Source organism: Chlorocebus sabaeus, chromosome 22 (genome assembly GCF_047675955.1).
Source record: "Chlorocebus sabaeus isolate Y175 chromosome 22, mChlSab1.0.hap1, whole genome shotgun sequence".
Classification (NCBI taxonomy): domain Eukaryota; kingdom Metazoa; phylum Chordata; class Mammalia; order Primates; family Cercopithecidae; genus Chlorocebus; species Chlorocebus sabaeus.
The window spans coordinates 65,945,935-65,973,767 of NC_132925.1; the positions used below are offsets into that span (position 1 = coordinate 65,945,935).

Below are 27,833 nucleotides of genomic sequence, written 5' to 3' on the forward strand. Positions count from 1 at the left end.
GACATGGGGGCTATTGGGCCTCTGGGAAGAATGCCTTACATATATTAACCTTTTGGGTAACTCTTTTTGGTCAGCGGCCTATTCAAGTCTTTTGCCCATTTTTCTGTTAGGTCATGTGAATTTTCTCTTATTAATTTGTTGAAGTTATTATATATCTGGTTCCTAATCTTTTTTCTTAATTATGTTCTATAAATATCTTCTACTTTTTCACCCTTAAGTGGTGTTTTTGGATAGATTTTATTTAAATATGATTCAAATTACTATTTTTGTTTTCATAAGAGCACTTTCTGTGTTCTAGACCTACTCTAGGTCAAGGAATATTCTGTTTTATTTTTCTAAAATTTTTATCTTTTTCTTTTTAAAAGTTTTATCTTTCACATTTGGACCCATAGTCAATCTAGAATTGAGGCTCTTTGTATGTTTGTGTGTGCTTGGAGTGAAGTGCTGGTCAAGATTCACTATATGCTATATAGATGTCTAATTCCACAGATTTTGTTCTAGTTACTTAGAAAATTTCTCCACTGAACTATATAAATCATAACTCATTTTTCCTATCATTTTTCACTAAGGATATTTTCAAAAATTGAATCATATTTTACTTATTTTTATACTTTATATTTTGTAACCTAGGTTTTATATCAGTTTATCATAAACCTCATTATAATATAGATCTGCATTACTACTTTTTATAACCATATAATATTCTATTGGATGGCTGTACAATAATTTATTTAATCCATCTTCTGTCAATAGATATTTAAATTGGTCCACATCATTCAGAAAAATAATCAGTGCTATCAAAGTGATCTGTGAATACATAGTTTTGCATATTTATTAAAACACTTATTTTTAATACAACCAAGAATCAGGATATCCACATTTTCAGACTTTTAATCAGAAGCAGCTATACTGTGAAGCTAATGAAGCTTAACCTTCAGAGTCCTTCATTTACTCAGGATCTTTTCACGTTCCTGTGCCAAATTTCTTATTTATAATTTTGTGTCCTTTAGCAGTGATTAGGAGTGGTCATTTTCCTCCATCTTTGCCCCATGTGGCATCATCAACTGAAGGCATCATTTACAGGGTCCACTGTGGCTTTGAGTATAGGCTACCTTGGGCTTGTTAAGTCCACTGATTACTTTTCCCTGCGCTTATTGTCCAACTACTAATTTGTTAATGGGAAGAAGAACTTAGCTCACCCAGTTATACAGTGTGCCTCTCTAAAGGATTTCCGGTGACATTTTGTGCTGATCTTTTCATAATAACAAGGAATGTCACCCATTTCAATCCCATTAAGAAGGATATAGTGAGTACATGCTTGTCATTGTGTTACAAGGAAATAACAGTATTCAGAGGTATATGTGTGACAGTGTAAATAGCAAAACTTTAAAAAATACAATTTACTATTTTTCGGAATTCAAGTGATCTGAGCTTGATTTAAAATGAAAGTTAAAGTCAAACTACCATACCATCTGCTTATGTTGCAGCTTTATGTCTTTACCCATAAATTTTCACTACACATTTTTTCTTCTCAGGCAGATAAAAATAGGAGAAAAGGAGAAATAAGGGAATCTAGCCTGGTTTTGCTGAGAGGTGTGATAAATAGAGTATAATCTGATCTGCTTCTCTGTTTAAATCATTAAAATCTTTATCTAATCTCAGTCACTGTGTAATCATAAGAAATGAGTGATAGAACTTCTCTCTGCACCATTTAAAACATATACCCTAACTACCCTTTCACTTAAAACTTTGAGAAAAAATTAATTTAAATTTTGGAAGCCCTATTAATAAAAGGGACATTGTGGGAGTCATTCACATGGAACATTAATACAAAAGCTACCTGACTTATAAGGCATGTCAATTCGTGTTTCTCCCTCAAACTTACCAAAACTTTTATTTCCAGTTGGTGGCTTTTTTTTTCTTTTAAATGCCCTTTTCCTCTTTGAGTTTATACATACCACTCTTTAACAGAACAGCTTGTTGGCCATTTGTGCAAGAAGTAAAAATGCTTTCATGAATACAAGTTACTCATTTTTTGATGTAGGGTTTGGCTTTGACCATAACTTTAGGTAATCATTGCAGTCAACAGATGTTAGAGGGTGCCGTCTATCAGGATGAACAAACCCAGGCAGTCAGATTAAGTAAAGGCATCTGGAAACAGCACAACTGAGAATAGGTTTTATGACACCTGGCAAGCAGCCTTCTTTTCTTGTAATACCTAAGGGTTTCTGAGTAAAGAGGGCATTGGCTGATAAGCTTTGTAGAAATGTCACCCAGTATTAGGAGAAATGATTTCCTTTCAGAACAAAGACCAAAATGATAAAACAACTCAAATGGGGAATGATATAAATAAAAATAAATAAAACCCTAAGTTTTTAGGGGACCTCTTTTGACGGTGGATTTTTTTTCTTGTCAACTGAATATTTCATAAATTCTATTTTCCATTTTCATAGCCAAATCTACTTATATGGATAGCTTCACTGAACAGGCACTTCTCTGGGCTGGGGATGGCATAGAAAAGAACTAGAAAGGCCCTAAATTACATCATTTCCTTCCACCATAAGAATTTTTTTAAAAGACTCCTGAAAACACTGCATGTTCAATTCCCTACAAGTCCTGAGGGTTCTTGATTACTTTTTAAAAGGTGTTACTGTGAGATATTTCAAACATACTGGTAAGAACAAATGAAATTATAAGGAATACCCGTGCATTCTCCAGTCAACACTGTTATTTCATTTCTTCATTAAAGAATTAGACAAAATATAATTGAGCTCCTCTTGTGAATTCCTCTCTGATTCATGTATGCTTTTACAATTTAACTATTTTATATTCATAAACATTAACTATTGTTCTGACATTTTAGAACATTATATATAGGGTATATTGTACTTCTATTTTTGTAACTTGGTTAGATTTCTCAATGTTGAGTGATTATGTAATAATCTATACCATTTATTCATTCTTCTATTAATGGACATTTAGGTTTCCAATATTTTGCTCTCACAGGTATGTATAAGAGAGGAAATGGAATTGCTCAGATGATAGGTATGAGCATCTAAACTTCAGATATGTTGCCAAGTTACAAATACAGCTGAACAATGGGGTTATACCAATTTCTCCTCATTTCTTAGTTTCTACTGTTTATATTGAAGAGTTTCTATTCATGCTTTCTATTTAAACGTCAGCTATTATTAGTCTTCTTACTCATCCTTTGGAAGTACCATGTCTTTTTTTCTCTGGATACTTCTAAGATTTTCTCTTGTCCTTTTATTTTCAATAATTTGATGATACTAGGTCCCAGAGTGGTGGTTTTTATTTATCCAGTATAGGATTCACTGAGCTTATGGAATCTTTGAGTTGATATCTTTCACCAGTTTTGAAGCATTCTTTGTCATTATCTCTTTAGTCTTTTGTCTAGTCACCCAGCATCCCATGTATACTCCAGAACAAACTGTCTCATGGGGAAAACCAGCCAGAGCTCCACAAATTCCCAATCCATCCGCCAGGATTAAGCATTCATAGAAGTCCTCAAATTTGTTCTTTCCTCTAGTAGAGTCACTGTGTTTGGATTAAGCTTTATCCTGTCTGCAACCCAAATCAGCAGATATCCCAGGAGAATAAATGACTGGTCAGCTCAAGTCTGAAAGTTTTCCCCACCCCAGAATTCCAAGTTATCTAGTCTTTGTTATTTCTATAGCTCCCCATTAGCTTTAACTATATGACTTTGGTAACTTATCTAGCTTTTTCTGGTTTTTGCACTAGGAGTGTTGATCTGCTACGAGTTATATCATCCTACCTGGAAGCAAAAGCATTCACTGCATTGCCTAAAATTTGAGAGATCCAAAAGTTGGCATAAACACTTTACAACTGCCTTTGAGCTAGCTCTTGTCATCAAAACCATAAGCTAATCTCAAAAATTGAATACTATGAAAAAAATTAATAAACTGGGCTTTAATCAAAATTTTAAAATTTATTTTTTTAGAAGACTCCTTAAAAAACAAGGAAAAGGTAAGCCACAAACTAGGATAAAATATTTCCAATAACTATGTCTAACAAAAGGTCCATATCTAAGATTTATATTTAATCTATAAAGACAACTAAGAGGACAAACTCCATTTTTTTAAATGGGGAAAGGTTTTGAACAGATATACAAATGACCAATACACATTTGAATAAGTGCTCAATGTTATTATTCATCAAGTAAAACCACAATGAGTAACACTACAAGCTCACCAGAATAGCTAAAATTTAAAAACTAACACCACCAAATGTTGGCCATGATGTGCAGCCACTTGAAATCTTATTATAGCTCATGGGAATGTAAAATCATGCAAATACTTTGAAAAAAGAGCGAGGTGTTTCTTTTAAAAGTAAACACAAGACTGACCTGGAACCAAGTAATTCTACTCTTAAGGCATTTACCCAAGAGAAATGCAAGCCTATGTCTACAGAAAACTTGTACATGAATGTTCATAAAGCTTTATCTTAATAGCCCCAAATTAGAAACAACACAAACGTTGTCAGTAGGTGAATACATAAGTGAGACATAATCGCCTTTAAAAGAATTACATGGGCCCGGGCGCAGGAGCTCATGCCTATAATCCCAGCACTTTGGGAGGCCGAGGCGGGCAGATCACGAGGTCAGGAGTTCAAGACCAGCCTGGCCCACATGGTGAAACCCCATCTCTACTAAAATACAAAAATTAGTCAGGTGTGGTGGTATGTGCCTGTAATCCCAGCTACTCAGGAGGCTGAGGCAGTAGAACTGCTTGAACCCGGAAGATAGAGGTTGCAGTGAACTGAGATTGCACCATTGCACTCCAGCCTGGGCAACAGAATAAGACCCTGTCTCAAAATAATAATAATTATTACTATTATATGTTATACTTTTGAAACATCATTAATCAAATGACATCATCAAGATTTTTTCCTTTGGAGGAGTAAGGAAGAATCATTATTCATGCATTGAACTCTTTTTGTTGTTGTAGATATCCATTATTCCAGATATTGTACTTGGTAATGGTTTAGATATACAACGATGAACAGATTGGGTATGGCCACTGCCTTCACTTACAATCAAATGACAAAATTTCTGAGGTTTACAAAGACAAAAGTGTTTATGGACTGTTTATATTTGTGTGTTTGATAAGCAGCAAGGGGATAGTGATTATTGATCTTGATGTAGCATCTGCAAATAAGTTTCTATATAAGAATTTGCACTCCACTTAAGTTTGCGTAGGTGAATGTTTTATAGTTTGGGTAGAGAAGTGATGGCCACTAAGAAGCTTGGAGCTTTGATGCTAATCTCTGCAGCTTCCTTTAACAAAACTTAGGGTCATTTGATCTTTTTGCATTCTCATCCCTCCTTCTTTAAAAATAATCCCGATTTTAGGTGTGGGGTGTTATAGGACCTTTAGCCTGGTATTACCACCCACCTTGTATTTGTGACTTTAATAGCACTAGATTGCTTATAATCTGGGCAATTTCTCTGCTTATTTGACTGCTCACTTCAGCTCACTTCAATTCCTTCTCTTCCTTACACTGCATATGTGGTTTTTTTCCCCCAGGCTTCCTTTGCTGTTTAACTGTACTTCATACATGCAGGTATCATCTCTTTATGAAGGTTTTCAAATTAAGGAGGGTACCACTCCCCTCTGCCTGCCTCTACATACCTCTGTGTGCCTAACTTCTTTATATCAATTGATGAAAATCCCACAGCTGAAAATAGGCACTAAAGTACTTCACAATCTGAAGCTGGGTCCAACAACATGCTCTAAAGGCTTATAAGTAGTTGCCCAAAAAGTCCCTATCACAATAAAAAAAAAAAAAAAAAAAAAAACTCCACCTAGTATTTCTAATTCACAAAAACTGACTACTTGAGAGGAGAAGGGAGTCAAAGTCAGATGCTAGATACTTCACTCAACCGTACAATCCCTTTCCATGTCCTCTCCCCAAGGACTTCATCACACTCCACCATCCAAGTGAGAAAGGAGATTTTGAGACATCCATGCACAGAGAGAAGGCATGTATGAAATGAGGGAGAGACTGGCAATTCTTGCCCTGGTTTGATGTCTGCTTAGGCAATGGACATGTTTCTTTCTACTCAAGGGAAAAGAAATCTAGAGAAAGAAGGCACAATCACTTAATTCTTACAGTTTAAGCCACTTTGCTATTAAATCACCCAAGAGAGCTGCCTCCCAGCCAAGAGAGACACAGCTGGAGGTTGTGGCGTGGACCACCAAGAATAGAAGCTGAGGGGGTAGAGGAGGGGGCTGAACCCAAATCTGACTCTGGGCTCAGCTGCTGCTCCCAAGTACCAGTTCTGTACCTCACTAGCTATGTGAACTTGGGCAAAACACTTAATTTTTCTGAGTCTTAATTTTACCATCTGCAAAAAGGGATAGTCTAAATATTGACTTTATAGGATTTTAATGAAGCTTACACAAAATAGTAGAAAAAAATGATGCTTCACACAGCACTTAGCATGATATGAAAGCATATTTAATTGTACTAAATATAATAATTGTGTTCTCTGCTTCTAAAACGGACTTTATCCCAGATCTTTATTGGAGTTGGATTCCTGAACCTTCTTTCCCTCTCTCCTCACCCCTGGCATGCCTCGTCCAACCAGTGCCCAGCTTAGTTTCAAGGTCTCGGTCTTTCTTAGCCAACTGCTGTATATCCTACTGTAGTTTAAGTAACTGTGTCTGCCTGTGTCCACATATCATTAAAGAACCAAGTTTGGTAGTGCAAACATACTTATCCTACTTTCTAGAATACTCTGAATTGTGTGATAAGAATGTACTGTGGAAACTTGCAACAGCTAGACATTTAGCAAATCCCAGTGCCCATACTGTGTAAAGAAAACACATCCTGAGTGTAGCAGTGCTGCAAACCTCATAAGACAGAGCACAGTAAAAATACTAAGAGGCTGAATATACCAATGGAAAATGGCTAGGCCATGTATAATAATAGAACTTTGACCTGCAATCTGCAGCAGCAGTCCAGGAAGCCAGGCTGTTCTAAGTCAGACTTGTAGGAAGCCAAACTGCTATCTCATTACAATCCAGGAAGCCAAACAGCCCCTGTAGCATTTGGTCCCAAACAACCAGGGCTTGATTAGTACCTGACAGCTTCCCTAATTGTCATCCCTGCTTATAACGAACCAAAGAAATCCAAATGTGCACCCCTAACCAAACAGATAGGACGCACTGCATCTTAGCTCACCTACAGCTTCCCTGTGCCAACAGATTCCAATCAGCGCACACTTAAAGCCTGCCCTTGTTGCCTACTATAAAGTTTTCCCACTCTTTTGCCAACCTTTCAGCCTCTGCCAAATGCAAGTGACAGTGACTGACTCCTACGCTACCGCAAGCTTTGAATAAATAGTCTGCTTGTTCTGATTTGGTCTCTGTTTATTCCTACAATATTTAAGTACAAAATCTTATTTCAATTTTATCTTAATGAAATTTGGCCACATATTAAGCTTTGGCTCTGTGGTATCATGCATAATGACTGGTCTCACTGTGGGGCACCACAGAGGGTTAAGCTTAACCTTTGGCATCTCAAAGGCACCCAAAAGTGAAACACAGCTGAATAAGAAATGTCAAGACCCCAGAGTACCTGCCGGAAAGGAATCAAATATTTAACAACCTCTAAAAGTGAATGAGGACTTTCTCTGCCCTATTCTTACTAGGTTCACTCTAGGAGAAGATGACCTGGCTGATCTGTAAGGTCATTAGCAAGTGTCACATTAAAATTAGTTACACAGTCTGATGAACCATTGAGTCCCACTAACATCATCATAAGTAGTCAACTCATTTTCTCTATTTTTAGGTTACCCATAAACCCCAAGTGTATTGGGAATTCTCAAACTTTCTGCAGCAATTTTTATTGGCTATTTTTCCCTAATCCCTGTAAAACATCATTTTTAAAATAATGTAAAGTTAGGCCAATCTATTGTTTAACAAATAGAGTATTTGGGCCTATTAAGAAATGTTCAACTTTATTCAAATGATTATCTCTATTTCTTTTCTTTTAAGGCCAAAAGAACTAAGTTGTTTCAGAGGGTTAATTGGTATGGGAGAGAAAGGGAGATGGGAGACCAAGCCTACCGTGGAACTTGGAAGAGAATTACTCTTAAACTTTTTTTCAAAGTATATTTTGACAATAATATCCCCAGGCTATAGAGCTAAATTGCTTTGTTCATTTATGAGGATCTGTGTCTCCTCAGTGTCTTTAACTCCCACAGGGGAACAATAAAGCCAGAAATAGTGGTCATTATTAATCCCCATTACAGTGGGGAGTTCAAAATAAGGCCTGCTTGTCTTAGACAACAGTTTCATATATTAAGTTGTTTTATATATGTATATAAAGAGAGAACGAGATTTAAATTTGTTCCATCTGCAGCCTCTTGTGCCTACACAGGGAGCGTCAGTGAGTGTAGGTGGCAGCTAACAGCACCTCCCTCTTACTCTTTAGGTCTCAAACTCTGCATGACCATCATTTCCTCCCAGAAGCCAATCCGCCTCCCCCCATCCTCCATCTCCTAACCCCACAATATTCTACCTCTCTTTCCCCTTTTCCCCCACACTTTACATTGTTTCACTTTGGCATTTGTTTAGTATGACTGCCTCTGTAACATTTGTTTCCCTAATGAAACTGTAAGCTCCATCATGGTAAAGAACTAGCACAGTTTTGCTCACTTTTCCACAGTGCTAGGTTCTTAGAAGGGACTCAAATATTTTTTGAGTGAATAAATATATTAGTGCCTGTGGGGTGTGGCTGGAGTGGTAGAAGACTGAGACAAAGAAAACTAAACTTTTCTACTTCAAAAAGCAAGAACTGGGGAGTTAATGCAAGCCAAACAGCAAGGAGACCCTGATGCCCAGGTAATGGATTTAAAAAATGGTGGATGGGCAACATGGCAGTTGGCATGGGGGTGCAATGGAAGCCATGGTGTTAGCTGAAGCCACTTATAAGAAATAAATAGCTAATGTTCAATTTGTAGGTTATTCACTAGCTATGAATGATGGGAAGCCAATCGTATCACAGAAGGACCAATAACGTTCACTATCAACACAGTCTTGAGTGAGTAGTACCCAGTGAGAAAAAAAGAGCACAGAGGCCCAAACAGAACTGAGAGGAAACCTTAGGAATTAACTTGGGACAAATGCTCTTTCCTCACATCTCCAAATATACTAGAGTGAGGTGACCAGGGTCGATGCTAAGGCAAGTTCTGGTACAGAGGTACCACTTGTTAAAGTACAAAATCATTTTCATACTGGCTAGTAGAATCACTGATGTTGACCTTTTTCTCAGGATTTCTTGGAGTGCTTGAGCCCCTTCCTGACATACAGGTGGACTCACAGCAATCACAGAGTTAACACCTAGCATAGAAGAGGGGCTCCAGGCCAGGTATCTATCTTTATTATTACTCCAAGGGGCACCCACCAAGGGAAGACAGAGGCTAATATCTAGGTTTTACTCCAAAGCTGCCTCAGACCTCAGACCATAAAAAACAGAATACCAGTAAGTTTCTGTGGTATCTGTACAATGCTTTCACTTGTTCCACTTTTAGAAATATTACCAAATTGATCATCAATGTGATTGTGCAAGTTATCCTCCCACCTACAATGTATGAGTTTTTCTCCATATGCTCATTGTATGTCCATACAAAACAAACATGAATGTCCACCACAGCTTGAAACGTAAAGGCCCCAAGCCAGAAACAACCCAAACATCCATGCACAGGTGAATGAATAAATGAGATACATGACCTATACAAGGATTATATGTTGGATTTTTAATATACTTTTATGATTATTCACATCCATCCTCAATATTTTAAGTTGATATCTAGAAGAAACTAAACTTTTTCTAAAGTGGTAGTACTACTTTATACTCTCACTAATTATGTATGAGAATTCAAGTAAGTCAAAATAATTACCAAATTTTGTAGTGTTAAACTTTAATTTTTATCATTCAGGTGGATATGTAGAGATATCTAATTGCAGTTTTAACTTGCATTTTTGATAATGAATAAGGGTACTGATAACTTTTCTGTGTTCTTCCCTTTCCTTGTTTCTGTAAGTTGCGTTATTTGTCTTCTCACCATTGAGTTGTAATTCTTTATATACACTGGACAAAAATCTTTTGTCAGATGTATTTTATTTATGTAGTATGTGTGTATGCGCGCGCACACACACACACACACACACACACACGAAAAATAGAAAGCAAAAGAAATTAGAAATTCTTAAGGGCATCCAGAGAAAAAAAGCTCTCTATTTTCAAAGGAGAAGCAGTAAGTCTAATAGCTGAATTTTTAGCAGAAACTATAAAAATGTATATGTTACACACACACAGATATATAGTAACATATATATAATAGATATAGATAAATGAATGTGTATACTCTGAGTTTGGGGCTTCTCTTTTCATTTTGTCAAGGTGTCCTTTAAAGAGCAAAATTTAAATGTTTGATTAAAGTTCCATTTACCATTTTGTTTTATAATTCTCAAATTTTGAGAATGATGTATTTTTTGCATGGAGACTTTAATCTCAGAAACGGTTGCAAAATGTTTATATTGTCCTTATACTAAAGATATCAACTCACAGATTCTGTGAGTTCAGTGATATCCATGCAGGATAAATAAGGAAAACCATGGCTGGATAAACTATTTTCAAACTCTTGAAAAGCAAAAGAAAATAGAAAATCTTAAAAGCATCCAGAGAAAAAAGACTCACCATTTTCAAAGGAGAAGCAATAAGTCTAAGAGCTGAATTTTTAACAGAAATTATGACATCTAGAAGAAAACAGAAGGGTAGCTTCTAAGTACTGAAGGGAAAAAATCATTCTAGAATTCTATCTCCAAGAAAAGTGTCCTTCAGATATTAGTGTAAAATCAAGACAAAAGCACTGAGAATTCATTACCAGCAGGCTTCTATTTCCAGAAATTATAAATGGAAGTTCTTTGGCTAAAGAAGATAATTCCAGATGGAAGCATGAATTAGTAGTGAGGAAGGAGGAGCAACATACAGGTAAAAAATTAGAATGAGAGTCAAAGAATATTTACTGTTACAGTATTAATCCTAGTAGCGTCTTGTGTAGATTATAAAGTCTGATAAAATAAGTGGCATTCATAACTCAGTGGGCAGAAGGAGGATAGAGTTAAGTTCTCTTAAATTTTTTGCTTTGTTTGGGAAGTGATAAATGTACTAATTTAAGATAAATTGTCACAAATCAAGGATGCATGTTGAAATCTCAGGGTAACCACAGAAAGGATTACAAACAAATGTACAAGTCAAAGCCAATAGGAGAGAAAAAAATAAAAATATATCAGAATAGTCCCCTCAAAAAAGAAACCCAACAGAAATAGCAGAATCAAACTGTAAATAGACCACAGAGGTCACCACAGCTAATATAATATTGTATTTCTTTCTGCCAAAGTATGTAATCACAGTTCCTAATCCATTACCCACTTCATGGCCTGCATTCATCCCAGCCTGGTAGATTAGTGTTTTTACGCTGAACATGAAAAAGAGGATTCCTCTTTTCCAGCCACTCAGCTATAAACTTCATGGTCAGAGGCATCAATACTAGGAAAATCTTCTGGCCAAACTTTCCTCTCAGTATCCATTTTTAAGTGTTGATCATAGATAAAACAGGAAAGAGGAGAACAGAATCAAATAAACACACTGTATTAGTTAGGTCTCTTTAGTTTATGCTGCAATAACAACCCTGAAATCTTAGTGGTTCAAAAAAATAAAGGCTTATTTCCCACTCATGTAACATGACAATGGAAATCAACATTAGCTCTCCTTCAAGTTGTCTTCATTTCTGATCCTAGCTGAAGGAGCAGCAAAAGGGAAAGAAAGAGAGATTACCAAACAAGGTCATAACTTAAAGTTTCTGCTCCAAAATAGCACAGGTCACTTCTACTCACCTTTCATTGCAGAAGCAACTCCCATGGCCAAGACTGATATCCAAAATGTTGTTAAATATTGTTCTCCAGCAGGATCAAGCCATATGGGGTGGTGTATTACTTTGTTTTCACACTGCTATAAAGAACTACACGAGACTGGGTAATTTATAAAGGAAAGAGGTTTAAGTGATTCACGTAGTTCCTCATGGCTAGAGAGGCCTCAGGAAACTTACAGTCATGGCAGAATGTGAGGGGGAGGCAAGGCACATCTTACATGGTGGCAGGAGAGAGAGAGACAGAGCAAGGTGAAAAGTGCCATACTTTTTAACTATCAGATCTTGTGAGAACTCACTATCATGAGAACAGCTTGGGGGAAACTGCCCTCATGATCCAATCACTTCCCACCAGGTCCCTCCCTCAACATGTGGGGGTTACAATCTGAGATGAGATTTGGGTGGGGACACAGCGCCAAACCATATCATTCCATCATTGGCCCCTCCAAAATCTCATGTCCTTCTCACATTTCAAAACACAGTCATGCCTTCCCAATAGTTCCACAAAGTCTTAACTCATTTCATCATTAACCCAAAATCCAAGTCCAAAATCTCATCTGTGACAAGGCAAGTCCCTTCTTCCTATGATCCTGGAAAATAAAGAACAAGTTAGGTACTTCCAAGATACAATGGGGGTACAGGCATTGGGTAAATGTTCCCATTCCAAATGGAAGAAATTGGCTAAAACAAAGGGGCTACAGGCCCCATGCAAGTCCAAAACCCAGCAGGGCAGTCATTAAATCTTAAAGCTTGAAAATGATCTCCTTTGACACCATGTCTCACATCCAGGTCATGCTGATGCAAGAGGTGGGCTCCCAAGGCCTTGGGCAGTTCTGCCTCTGTGGCTCTGCATGTTACAACCCCCATGGCTGCTTTCATTGGTTGGCATTGATTGCCTGTGGCTTTTCCAAGCACACGACACAAGCTGCCAGTGAATCTACCATTCTGGGGTCTGGAGGATGGTGGCCCTCTTCTCATAGCTCCACTAGGCAGTGCCCTAGTGGGGATTCTGTTTGGGGTCTCCAACCCCACATTTCCCTTCTGCATTGCCCTAGTAGAGGTTCTCCATGAGGGCTCTGCCCCTGCAGTAGACTTCTGCCTGGATATCCAGGAATTTCCATACATTCTCTGAAATCTAGGCGGAGGCTCCCAAAGCTCAACTCTTGCCTTTTGCATACCCACAGGCCCAACACCACGTGAAAGCCTTGAAGGCTTGGGGCTTACACCTTCCAAAGCAATGGTTCAACCTGTACCTTGGTCCCTTTTAGCCATGGCTGGAACTAGAGCAGCTGGGGCACAGGGGGCCATATCCTGAGCCTGCACAGAGCAGCAGGGCCCACAAAACCCTTTTCCCTCCTAGGCTTCCAAGTCTGTGATAGGGAGAGCTGCCTTGAAAATCTCTGACATGTCCTGGAGACATTTTCCTTATTGTCTTGACCATTAACATTTGTCTTCTCTTTACTTATGCAAATTTCTGCAGCTGGCTTGAATTTCCCCTCAGAAAATGAGAGAAATGGGTTCTTCTTTTCTACCACATGGTCAGGCTGCAAATTTTCCAGATGTTTATGTTCCGTTTCCCTTTAAACAGAAGTTCCAATTTCAGACCATCTCTTTGTGAACACATATGACTATACACTTTTGGAAACAGGTCACATCTCAGATGCTTTGCTGCTTAGAAATTTCTTCCACCAGATACCCTAAATCATCTCTCTCAAGTTTAAAGTTCCACAGATCTCTAGGGATCTGTGGGGAAGAAGCAAAATGCCATCAGTCTCTTTGCTAAAGTATAGCAAGAGTGACCTTTACTCCAGCTCCCAGTAAGCTCCTCATTTCCATCCGAGACCACCTCCCCCTGGATTTCATTGTCCATGTCACGATCAGGATTTTGGTCAAAAGCATTCAACAGGTCTCTAGGAAATTCCAAACTTTTCCACATCCTCCTTTCTTCTTCTGAGCCCTCCAAAGCATTCTAACCTCTTCCTGTTATCCAAAGTTGCTTTCATATGTTCAACTATCTTATAGAAGTGCCCCACTTCTCTTGGTACCATTGTTGGTGGCCTCAGAGGAATGGGTCTGGAAGAGAGGAACAGTGACTATTTTGAACAAATACTATGATCTACCACGTATGCAATATTTCCTAGCCATTATATTTTTGTTATGTCATCATTCAACTATTATTTAGAAATTATTTCAGTTCATGTGAGATTGTAATTAAAATGCTTCTTCTCTAAGGCTGAGGCTAACATGACATTATATCCCATTGCCTTCTTTCCTTATGGATTCTTCTGCTCATTTCTAAACTTGATGTTTCTATATAACATGTATGTATGTGTGTGTTTTTCATGTATATATATTTTCCTAAGAGATATATTTGAACTAAATGTGTTTATCAAGCAATAGTATTTTAAAGTATCCGTTTTTGGCCAGGCATGGTGGCTCACACCTATAAACCCAACACTTTGAGAGGCAGAGGTGGGAGGATCACTTGAGCTCAGCAGTTTGAGACCAGTCTGGGCAACATAGTGAAACCTTGTCTCTAAAAAAATAATAACTTAAATAAAATATTCTTTCTTTTTTTTTTTTTTTTTTTTGTGACAGAGTCTCACTCTGTTGCCCAGGCTGGAGTGCAGTGGTATGATCTCAGTTCACTGCAAGCTCTGCCACCCGGGTTCACACCACTCTCCTGCCTCAGCCTCTCGAGTAGCTGGGAACACAGGTGCCCGCACCACGCTGGGCTAATTTTTTGTATTTTTAGTAGAGATGGGGTTTCACCGTGTTAACCAGGATGGTCTCAATCTCCTGACCTCGTGATCCACCCTCCTCGGCCTACCAAAGTGCTGGGATTACAGGCGTGAGCCACCGCACCCGGCCAAAATATCCATTTTATGTATCAATTCTACCCATGTAAACATGAAGCAGACATATTTTCTCATTTTAACAAGAGCTATTTATCATGACTGTTATTTATCATGACTGTGTGAAAGAAGACGAGTTTTCATCTGAAATCATATAACTTATTTTCCACATAGTTGATGAGTAGCGTAGACATAAAACATGGACTGTATCATAAAGAAAAAATTTTATAGCTGACATTTATTGAAAGTGTTGGACACAGATGCATCCCTTTTAGTAATCAACAATCATGAGCTTAAAACAGACTTCCAGAGTCAAGACATCAAACACCTCTGTAATTCTCTGCCCCATGTTTCCCATAAAATTGCTACCCATGGCATCAGGAGCTAGCCAAACCAGATGAGGAAGAAGGGAGAAGCTGTATAAAATCAATAATAATGGTATCTTACACATACACCATGCTTTGTAGTTCATAAAGCAGTTACATGTCTATTTATTACCTTATTTCAACTTGAACATAACTTCATTGTGAGCAAGACTCATGGTGTTATCTTCATATTATTCAAGAATGAAACAAAACTGAAATATTAAGTGACTTGTCCAAGGCCATCTAGTTTTTTAGATATGATATAACCATCCAATAAAACTCATATGGCAGAAATGTCCTGTGCCCTGTCTTTCCTTGGAGACAGCTCTAAAAAGGTCAAACGCCAGGCCTTGATAGGATGCCAATTCACCAATGGACATTACCAGCTAATACTCCCCTTATCTAAAAATCTACATTATAGACAATTAAGCACTTCTATTTTCTTGACTGAGTTTTCCTTTCCCCTTAGTTCTTTTAAGATGACTGAGCATCAGGATTTGCAAACCAGAATTTTGTAGGACTAATATATATTTAACGAGAGAAGTCAAGAATAATGTTTTAGAAAGATGTTTTTTTACTTATCAGGCAGGTCAATATCAAAGAAAAGTCTCTTAGTGAACAATGACCTGGTGGTTTTTCAAAAACGGAACAAGAAACTTTCATGTCACCATGAATTTAATACTGTCTCTTGTGTTTTCCTTTGCAATTTCTTTGATTGGATTATGTTCAAGGATACACGGGGCTCTTGTCTTTTGAGTGCAGTTAAGAGTTCATTTTCCAGCTTTGACATTCAGTTCAGGAGTTTCAACAGCAATTAATCAGAACTATCCATATCGGAAACATTGTTAATCTTTACCAGACAGAAGTGGTTATGTTTGCAACTAAACTTCAATAGACAATTTGGATGTAGGATTTATTGTTTTGCAAATATTTTGAAAGGGAAGACATGGCTTTGAAGCAGAGTGGGAGAAACAGTTTTAAAGAGTTAGAACCAAAATCCAAGAGTCACTCAACCAGACCTGGAAGAAAACATTTGTTTCTGCTGCAGGTTATAAGAACAGTCACTTCAAGGTTGAACACCATCCAAGCATGCATTAGGGCATATGGTTATTCATCCTCTAAATTTCAGTTCTCAACCCTTCTCTGCCCTCTCCCCTGCATGAGCTCATTTCTTTCTGATTCCAGTTATCACCTCAATGCCTCAGTATAGATGACTCACAGATTCATTGGTTACCTAGCAGGTATTGAATTCCCACTTCAATAATATATGGTACCACAATAGTTTCCATTTGTTGAGTTCTCACTATTTTCAGATGCTGGGCTAACCCTCTCTGTGCACTGAGAAGGGTAAAGTATGGTGATTGGGGTGGTGCATGGTCTGGAGGCCAACTGCCTGGGTTCTAATCATGACACTGCCACTTGCAAATTTTCTTACTTTGGGCAAGTTATTCAGTTCTCTGGCTCTGCTTTCTCCTCTCTAAAATGAATACGAAGAGTACCTACCCATACAGTCTTGTTTGTTTTGTGCTTAGAATTAAATAAAAGATTCCATGTAAGATACCTTACTCATAGTAAATTTTCGAACATTGGTTATAATAATTGTTACTAATTATCACTCTTATTTTTTATACAATGACACAATATTCCTAGGATGTAGGCACTATTTTATCCAATTTAAAAACATGCCTGTCTTCTTAATCAGCATGATAAGGGCCTCTCTAAATTATGGCCCATGGGAATAACCCATTGTTAGAAAAGATATCAGTCCTAGACAGCAATTTGCAAGAATATGCAAATCAGAGGACTGAGATAACCATAAAAATCTCACAAAGTGCTATGAGAGCTCAAGATCCTAAATATCTATCTGTAGCCTTGTTCCCCTAAGCTGTTCAGAGTCACAGAATGTCAGAGCTGAAAGCACAGTAAACACAAAAACATAGAACTGTAATCACAATAAAATGCTCCATTTACAACGAATGGTATTCATCTCAGAGGGTCGGGGGATGTGATGACAGTCGCACAGTTAGCCACACAGGCAGAGCTGTAAACTCTGGCCTCTACTTACTATGTGGATGTCCCACTATCAACACTTTCCAACATTTCAAAATGTAAACATATCAATAAACATGTTCGTTACCTATTTGCTAGTGTTTGGAAAGTCCCATGTTTAGCAAAATGCTCTCTTTCTTACATACACCACATTGCAATTCACCAAAACTATCCACATTGGAAATATTTTTACTGTTTACCAGACAGAAGCAGCTATGCATGCAACTAAATTTTAATGGGGTTCATCATTTTGCAGATGCTTTGAAAGGTGAGGTGATATGGTTTGGCTGTGTCCCCAATCAAATCTCATCTTGAATTCCCATGTGTCATGGGAGGAACCTGGTGGGAAGTAGTTAAATTATGGAGACAGGTCTTTCTTGTGCTGATCTCATGATAGTGAATGAGTCTTACAAGATCTGATGGTTTTAAAAATGGGAGTTTCCCTGCACAAGCTCTCTTCTCTTGTCTACCGCCACGTGAGACATGCCTTTCACCTTCGCCATGATTGTGAGGCCTCCCCAGCCACGTCGAACTGTAAACCCAATAAACTTCTTTCTTTTGTAAATTGCCCGATCTTGGGTATGTCTTTATCAGTGGCATGAAAAATGTACTAATTCAGGAGGCATGGCTTTGAAGCAAGGTGAGAGAAGTGCTTCTATTTGAAGTGCTCAGTTAAAACAAAACACCAAATTGTTTGTTGAACGAGTCCTGGAAGGAATCTTTTGTTACTGCTGCAAGATATGAGGAACTCATCCCCTCATATCCTGTCCAGCAGGAAATTCTGTTGGTGGTAACATATCCAGAATCTGACTGCTTCTCATCTCTTCCAGTGCCACCACCCTGTTCCAAGCCATGAGCATCTCTTGCTTAGTGTACTGTGGGGCCTCCTACTTATACAATCTGCCTTTACTTTTACACCTTAAAGTATATACTTCACAAAGAATAGACTCCACAAACTGATACTTTTAAAACGAAGTCAGATTATGTACTTCCTGTATAGAAATCCCCAATGCCTTCCCATTAGACTCAGAAAAACTCAACTCCCTTCTGATGATCTAGGGTTCTACACTTTCTGCTCCCTATTCCTACCTTCCCTGACCTCATCTCCTACAGCCTGCCCCTCATTAATTCACTCCAGCTGCATGAATCCCCCCACCAAATACCCATCACACACAAGGAATACCCCTGCATTCCTTGCCGTAATTGTTTCTCTGTTTCTCCGCCTGGAGCAATCTTCACTGAGATACCTGTGTGGTTCACTCTCACTTTCTTCAGGTCTTTGCTCAAGTCCTTCCTCTAAGAGACTTCCCTGGATCAGCATGTTCAATTATTGTATGTGGCCTGGAATGTGCACATGTACACACCTGATTCCCATTAACTGCAGTTATGAATTTATATAGCATCTAAAGTAAACCAGGATATGTTTTAGAGTTAAAGGGGATGCTGTTAATAGTTATGCTGGCACAACAGGAATAAACTAAGGCTGCATTGGGCAAACTTGGACATATATCCACCCACATATAACATGCTCTGGTTTTTTTCCCTTGGCATTTATTGCTTTTTGACAAACTGTAATATTCACATATTTCTGATGTGTTTTAGTTATTGTCTGTCTCTCCCTCTTACAGCATAAGCTCCATGAGAGCAAATACATCGGTCTCTTGATGTATTCTAAGTGTCCACAATAGTGCCCAACAGCCTGGCACACAGTAGATTCTCAATACTATTTTTCAAAATAAGTGAATGAGTGATAGAAAGAAGTCAAAGATCATCTCAAAAATTCTTTCAAGCTTTTAGCATCAGATGCATTTTTCAGTTCAATTCTATCAAAAATGATGAAAATGAACAAGATCAATATGCAAAACCAAAATTGGCATCAGAACCATGAAATTCTAGATTCTTAATACTGGATCTGGAAGAGAGATGAATGGATGATCTGTCTCTATTTTCATTCCCTGAAGAAAGCAAATGTTTAAATCAATATTCTCCAGTTATTTCCTGCTGTCCATCTGTATTAGTCCATTCTCACACTACTAATAAAGACATACCTGAGATTGGGTAATTTATAAAGAAAAGAGATTTAATGGACTCACAGTTCCACATGGCTGGGGAGGCCTCACTATCATGGTGGAAGGCAAAGGAGGAGCAAGTCACATCTTACATGGCGACAAGCAAGAGAGCTTGTGCAGGGGAACTATCCTTTATAAAACCATCAGATCTCAAGTGACTTATTCACAATCATAAGAACAGCACAGAAAGACCCGCCTCTATTATTCAATTATCTGACACTGGATCCCTCCCATGACATGTGGGAATTATTGGAGCTACAATTCAAGATGAGATTTGGGTGGGGTCAGAGCCAAACCTTATCACCATCCTTGAATGTCTCTGACTTGCTCCTTTTCATCTTTAAAAATCTCATGTGGAAATTCTTTCCTAAAGTTTCCCATTTTCCCTACTCCCTCAACCTAAGAAAAGTCACACTCGCAAGATGTTACTGTTCTCTTATGATGTTATTTCTGTACCTCATACATGTTCTACAAATGCATATGTCTCCTTACATACATTCTGTCCTGTCACTTTCCACAGTTTACTACTTATAATATCTTCCATGTCTTCCCTGTGCCTTCAGTGGACTATAAGTTTCTTAGAAACAGGTGCTCTAACATTCATTTTTGACTTCACAACAACTAGCACAAGTAAGTGGTACACAGTGAGCATCATATGTGTATTCATCAGTCTGAATTGGACTTCATTTGATGACTATTAGATTGGATTCAATGACAACTACACTAACCAAACTACCTACCCAAACCTGACTGTGTGACTTCTACATTCCAGTTTAACTCTTAAGACTTTACATCATTGTAATATCAAAGGCCCTTTTTAGCACAGTATTTTCAATTACTTATAATTTCTTTCCCTACAACTGACCCCACCTCAGCTATACATGATCTTTAAACACTTGTTGCCATATTAGAGAGGGTTACTGTTTTCCTTGTAATACTACAAATAAGGAGTCTAAATTGTGTCCTTCTATTTATTAATGAATAAAACAATTATTAAAAATGAATTTGAAGCTATCAAATCTAATCTATCTTTACATGAAAACTCCTGCAGTTGTATTGTCAGTCATAATTTCCCACATACATAATGGAATACATACACACCCATGTATCTAATCCTAAAATATATGGAATAGATATTACCAAAACACATATTCTAATTCCTTAAGATTATTTTTTGATTCTCTAATATTTTGATGCCTGTTGGCCAAGTCCTTATTGACTGTGTTACTGAATAATTTGTCCATTTCTGCTCATTTTTTCTGCTTATGAGTAATTCACCACATTTCATCCTGAGATGCTTTTGCCACATGTTCAGTACCGCTCATCTCTGTTTCACCTTAATTATACTCAATGTCTACTGTATTCTTAGCTGGAAACCATCTCCTTTTCATCCCTCAAAGCCTACTTTAGATCTGAATCTCCCAACAATGAAATGCCGAGAAATACCTGAAATACAGCATATCATCTAGGCAAGACTATTCAGACTTGCCATTAGCTGTCAAGTTTCATGTATTTTGCCTTCTACAAATCCATCCCTGCAGCCTTTTGTCATGAAAGTATCCAATGTGAATAGGTGTTAATCTCCATCATTTTAAAATCTCCCCCCATTTGCTCCGTCAGAGAATATAAAATGTAGCATATTTTCCCCCAGACTTTCCCAGCATGTTTCCTTTGTTCAATCTAGAATCAGGCAATTTAAATGACAGGTCTACTTGATTTAAAGTCTGCTGACTCCCCTCCCCACCAGTTATTCCAGATTCTATCTCCCTTAAATCATCATTCCAATGAGGAATGGGGAGAAATAGACAAACATTACTGAAAATCACAAAGGCAAGTTTCTCACCAGGTTGTGTATATCAACAGATGATCTTGACAAAGTTCAAAAGCCACCAGGGGTTTATTGGAAATAGTTGCAAGGTTCAAGCCCTCACAATTACCAGATATTCAAGCTGTCTTATGTATGCGTGGAAAAGATGTGTAACCTACTGGCTCTCCAAAGCACCTTCAGGAAAACATCCTATTCACTCAGATGATATCTGTATTTCAGCAAATGTCAGCAAGTCCACATACTTTGGCAGAACAAATGTTATTTTTCCTTTCATTACTGTGCTAAGAGGAATTGTGCAATCCTATAGATTATCGCATGGAGCTCTCATTGGCATGTGGCCAAGGCTAAATACTCTTCTCCAGAGGAGGCAAATTGTGAATTAGGTTCACCGCTGGCAAATTGCTTTTTGTGTTCGATTTAATTTCGTTTTCATGATTTTTCCTGAGGGCTCATCTGGCCTTGCTCAACTAACTGGTTTAACAGATCAGTTTAAGTTCAGAAAAACCTCAGTATTTCCAAGATTTCAGAATGCCTTTTTATTGAATTCCTGATTAGGACAAGTGAGAATAACAAACGTTTTACAGGAGTTCAATTCTTCAACATAGATATTGTTTAGAAGAAGGGGGAAAATCACAATAAATTACATTGGGCATAACTGTACTCAAATTTGGGAGCTGGGGGGATGGGAAGGAAAGGGAAGGAAGAGAATGAGTAAGCAACTTTTCACTTAAAGTGAAAGTTATATTCTCTGAACAGTGACTTCTTTAAGAGTACATTGAACAGTCCATGAGTAGCAATAATAAGACAACAAAGAAAATCAAGGATACATGTTCAAAAGAAGAGACATGGAGCCATGACTCAAAATGTACAGAAACTTGTTTTCCATTTACACTAACCAGCTAGAACAGTTAGCTGTGAATAAACTCAAGATACCAGACTGGTTCCATTAATGAAACATTATTATTAGGATAATATAGTTCATAAATTTTAATGATAAACTTGGGGGATGTGTTAGTTGCCATTAGATTCAGGTGCCTAGAACACATACATGGAAACAAAAATTTAGTTGAAATGAGGCAGAAATGTATATCTTCTTTACATCAAAGAATTCTGGATAGTCCAATATGGAGGGAATAATTCCCTACTCACCAAGGACACAAACTCTCCCTATCTTTATACTCTACAATACTATTATGTGTCTTCAATTCTTAACGTTGCTTCATGTTCAAAATGGCTGCTGAAGCTACAGCCTTTATGTCTGCTTTCCAGGAAGGAAAAAGAGGGAAAAACAAAAGGCAAACACCTCTTAGCTGAGTCAACATTACTTGTAGAACCTTCCTAGAAGAAACACCCTACTAGCTATCTACATGGAGCGTGGAAAACGCAGTCTTTTAGCTAGACATCCTAACCAAAATATTGGTGGGAATTACATCCTAACCAAAATGTTGGTTCAGGAATATGGCTATTGATTAGGCAGCTTCAGTCTCTGTGACATGAGTAAAGTAATGTTTTTTGAAACCAGAGAGGAGACACTTTGAAGTCTGTTGGCCTCTTTCAATCATTGTGTTTATCTTACATAAATAGTTTCTTAATGCAAATACTTATTTGGTTCTTTTTATTTAATGACAAAATCATCCTGTGCACAAGTAAAATGTCAGGCAAGATGACATATTGCTGGCTTCTCACAAACCGGTAGTGTTACCCTCAACATGGCACCGGGAAGGCTCATCAGACCAAAACCACCCACAATATATTGCCTAAAGCATCTATCATCGAAGTTGTTGCTTCTGCATCAAGATGATGTGCTTTTAAAAAATCTCACTTAAAGTGAGTATGTGTTAACTGTTATGCCATTCAATTCCATTAATCCATTTCTCTGTATTAGTATATCAAATTAAATATCATCATGGAAAATACAGAGCAAGGCTCTGAGGGAATAGAAACAATTAGGTACATTTCCAAGAGGCAGGCAGGAGAGACGTTGAAGGCAGGGTGCGAAAATGAGGGTGAATTTGGGAGAATCCACCTAGCAAGGCACAGTATGTAATAAGAATTTCATTTCTGAATAAATGAATGAATGAAATAAAAATACATGCACAGAATAACTTCTCAATAAACCTTTCTGGTTGACTATCAGATAAATGCATGAAGAGATAGAGGAATGTATGAATAAATCCTCAAAGGTGAATTTTATCAACAATGATTCTTTCATTTCTTCATGCCACTATCCTTGCTGGTACGTGTGCTCCCTATAGCCATCATTGGGAGTTGTTGATTATGCTAATTAGAGTAACAAATACAAAAAGGACACTCAGAACCATAGATCATATCCCAAGCTAAGCGCTGGAAGCACCAATGAGGCTGACCAGAGAAGTAACCATTGGGTTATTACTATCAGCTTTAACATGTAATTCTTTCATCCAGCACTGAAACAGAGAGACAAAGTATAAACACTCAGCATAAGACTAACAGACAAAGACTTTCCTCTCTTGACTATGATCAAATGGGTGTGTTCAACTTAACTATGCACTATATCATAACTTTGAGTAGGACTTCCTTTTCTGGTCTGGAGGCTGCGTGGTATAATAGTTAAACACATCAGTTATAGTTTCAGGAAAATTTGAATTCAAATTCTGTATCTCCACTTACTAGCTGCACAGCCTTGAGCAAGTTACTTAACTGTTTCACATCTAAGTTCCCCCATCTTTAAAATCGGAGGAATGTTATTGCCTACCTTGTGAGTAATTGTGAGGATTAGGTGAGGACTCAGTGATATCAGCCACAGTTATTAGTCATTATGTGCTGGGACCATGAGAGGCTGTATAAGCCAGAGTTCTTCTGAGAAACAGAACCATTAGGAGATACATATGAGAGAAAGACTTAGTTCAAGGAATTAGCTTATGCAACTGTGGGGGGCTAATCAGTCCACATCCGTAGGGCAAGCTGGCAGGCTGGAAATTCAGTTGTGTTGGTGTTGCCGTTCTGAGTCTGTAGGCTGGCAACTCGGGCAGGGTTTGTATGTTGCAGTCTTGAGTCAGAATTGCTGCTTCCTTGGGAAATCGCAGTCTTTGCTCTGAAACCTTTCAACTGATTGAATGAGGCCCACCCACATTATGGACACAAATATGCTCTACTTAAAGTCAACTGATTTAAATGTTAATCACATCTAAAATATTTTCATAGCAACATATAGATTGGCGTTTGATGAAAGAACTAGGTGCCATAGCCTGACCAAGTTGACACATAAAATTATCACAGGGACACAATAAATAAGCCCATCAACACCTGCATTTTTCACAGAGAAAGAAGACATAAGAGTTGCAGATTGGAAAGTGCAACTCTAACCTGTATGACAGATAAAGACTAGGATGGAAGCTGTGGTTTGTATTCGCAGATTTCAATGGTTTCAGGTACTCTCACCCTCAACCCTCTGGCAGGTAAGTTAACACAACCAACCCAAGCAGTGGTGCCATGTAATACTTACAGCATGGAGAAGCTGGGAAGAACTCACATTTCTGCCAATGAGTTCATATCTGAGAGGACAAAAAGGAAGAGCTAGTTTTTCTTCTGAAATTTTCCAACCAGATAAGTCCCTCCTTGCTAGGGTAGGGACAGTGGTGCCACAGGTGAATCCCCCACTGTTTCTGTCAATTGCACCCTTTCACAGAAAGGAACTATCATGAGCCAAGAAGAAACATTTTCCTCAATTCCTCCTCTCCTCACTACTGCCATTGTTTTTATCACCAGTAGACTGTACTGTTTATATTTCTTGTTGGGACCCTCATAGACTTAGCCTCTGAAATAGAAATGCTGGAGGGTTCTGAGGCTTCCAAAACCTAAGGAAATTTTCCAAGACATATCGAGAGAAGTACAATCCTATATTCAACCAACAGCATATTTCCTCTATCCTAGAAATCACGCTCCTTCCCCATCCCCCAAAAACTTCAGTTGAGAACCAGCTGGAGTTAACAGCACCAGGCTTAGTGTGGATCTCTTTTTTTTTTTTTTTTTTTTAATTTATTTATTATTATTAAACTTCAAGTTGTAGGGTACATGTGCACAATGTGCAGGTTTGCTACATATGTATACTTGTGCCATGTTGGTGTGCTGCACCCATCAACTCGTCATTTACATCAGGTATAACTCCCAATGCAATCCCTCCCCCCTCCCCCCTCCCCATGATAGGCCCCGGTGTGTGATGTTCCCCTTCCCGAGTCCAGGTGATCTCATTGTTCAGTTCCCGCCTATGAGTGAGAACATGCGGTGTTTGGTTTTCTGTTCTTGTGATAGTCTGCTGAGAATGATGGTTTCCAGCTGCATCCATGTCCCTACAAAGGACACAAACTCATCCTTTTTTATGGCTGCATAGTATTCCATGGTGTATATGTGCCACATTTTCTTAATCCAATCTGTCACTGATGGACATTTGGGTTGATTCCAAGTCTTTGCTATTGTGAATAGTGCTGCAATAAACATACGTGTGCATGTGTCTTTATAGCAGCATAATTTATAATCCTTTGGGTATATACCCAGTAATGGGATGGCTGGGTCATATGGTACTTCTAGTTCTAGATCCTTGAGGAATCGCCATACTGTTTTCCATAATGGTTGAACTAGTTTACACTCCCACCAACAGTGTAAAAGTGTTCCTATTTCTCCACATCCTCTCCAGCACCTGTTGTTTCCTGACTTTTGAATGATCGCCATTCTAACTGGTGTGAGATGGTATCTCATTGTGGTTTTGATTTGCATTTCTCTGATGGCCAGTGATGATGAGCATTTTTTCATGTGTCTGTTGGCTGTATGAATGTCTTCTTTTGAGAAATGTCTGTTCATATCCTTTGCCCACTTTTTGATGGGGTTGTTTGTTTTTTTCTTGTAAATTTGTTTGAGTTCTTTGTAGGTTCTGGATATTAGCCCTTTGTCAGATGAGTAGATTGCAAAAATTTTCTCCCATTCTGTAGGTTGCCTGTTCACTCTGATGGTAGTTTCTTTTGTTGTGCAGAAGCTCTTTAGTTTAATGAGATCCCATTTGTCAATTTTGGCTTTTGCTGCCGTTGCTTTTGGTGTTTTAGACATGAAGTCTTTGCCCATGCCTATGTCCTGAATGGTACTACCTAGGTTTTCCTCTAGGATTTTTATGGTATTAGGTCTAACATTTAAGTCTCTAATCCATCTTGAATTAATTTTTGTATAAGGAGTAAGGAAAGGATCCAGTTTCAGCTTTCTACTTATGGCTAGCCAATTTTCCCAGCACCATTTATTAAATAGGGAATCCTTTCCCCATTTCTTGTTTCTCTCAGGTTTGTCAAAGATCAGATGGCTGTAGATGTGTGGTATTATTTCTGAGGACTCTGTTCTGTTCCATTGGTCTATATCTCTGTTTTGGTACCAGTACCATGCTGTTTTGGTTACTGTAGCCTTGTAGTATAGTTTGAAGTCAGGTAGCGTGATGCCTCCAGCTTTGTTCTTTTGACTTAGGATTGTCTTGGAGATGCGGGCTCTTTTTTGGTTCCATATGAACTTTAAAGCAGTTTTTTCCAATTCTGTGAAGAAGCTCATTGGTAGCTTGATGGGGATGGCATTGAATCTATAAATTACCTTGGGCAGTATGGCCATTTTCACGATATTGATTCTTCCTATCCATGAGCATGGTATGTTCTTCCATTTGTTTGTGTCCTCTTTTATTTCACTGAGCAGTGGTTTGTAGTTCTCCTTGAAGAGGTCCTTTACATCCCTTGTAAGTTGGATTCCTAGGTATTTTATTCTCTTTGAAGCAATTGTGAATGGAAGTTCATTCCTGATTTGGCTCTCTGTTTGACTGTCACTGGTGTATAAGAATGCTTGTGATTTTTGCACATTAATTTTGTATCCTGAGACTTTGCTGAAGTTGCTGATCAGCTTAAGGAGATTTTGGGCTGAGACAATGGGGTTTTCTAAATATACAATCAGACGACATGAGTGTGGATCTCTTGACACCTCTTGAAACAAGTTCACCATCACATGGGAAAACTGCTCTATTCTTCCACACCAGTCCTGGGAGCCTCTGCCAGCTTGATGCTGAAGAAGCCTGACATCCCCCAGGTAGAGGACAGCCAAGATCTCTTGGGCTTTCTTGGGGCCCACCTAACTGTCCTTTTAAAGAGCACACCTTTCCCTCATCTGTAAAGAAGTCTGAGGGCAGAAACCAGATGTGCTGACCTCACGTCTCACCTCTCTCCCCCTGGCCTGGAATCCAGGGTTGCTCACTTCCTATTCACTAGAAGCAGCTTGCCTGGGCAGGACTGGTATCATACCTCATTTCAGTCAGCACAAGAGAGTGGAAAGTTGCCCTCAAACGGCAGATGAAAAATTAAAGTGATCTTTGACCAGCAGATTCGTTCAAAATGCAAATCCACTCAGCAGCGTAGGAACAGTATGGCACAGCCCCCATGTGGGAGATTAGAATGCAGCCTTTCACCACAGCTCTTTATTCCAAAGCCAGCAGAAACTGGCTAGGCTTGGCATTTATCTTTTTGCCCTAAAGCGCACTGGGGAAATTCCTGAATGAGTCCCTAAAATTCCTGATTGGGGAAACCTGAAGGAGTCTAAGGAGCCACTATTTGCATCCAGCCCAACCTGATTTGAAGAGCTGGATGGAACCAGGAACCAGGAAGAGAATGTAGGCTTTTGAGCCAGTATCCCCAG

At 38.4% G+C, this 27,833-nt stretch overlaps 1 long non-coding RNA gene across 1 annotated transcript in view; it reads right to left on the bottom strand.

Annotated features, from left to right (window-relative positions):
• LOC119625872 (uncharacterized) overlaps positions 1–27,472 on the bottom strand; it is a 72,132-nt gene extending 44,660 nt beyond the window's left edge. The window contains exons 1-2 of the long non-coding RNA XR_005242071.2: positions 27,360–27,472; positions 24,631–24,679 (exon numbers count right to left, since the gene is read on the bottom strand). This is a non-coding gene — a long non-coding RNA (uncharacterized lncRNA). The remainder of the gene's footprint in view (positions 1–24,630; positions 24,680–27,359) is intronic.
• Positions 27,473–27,833: the final 361 nt, after the last annotated feature.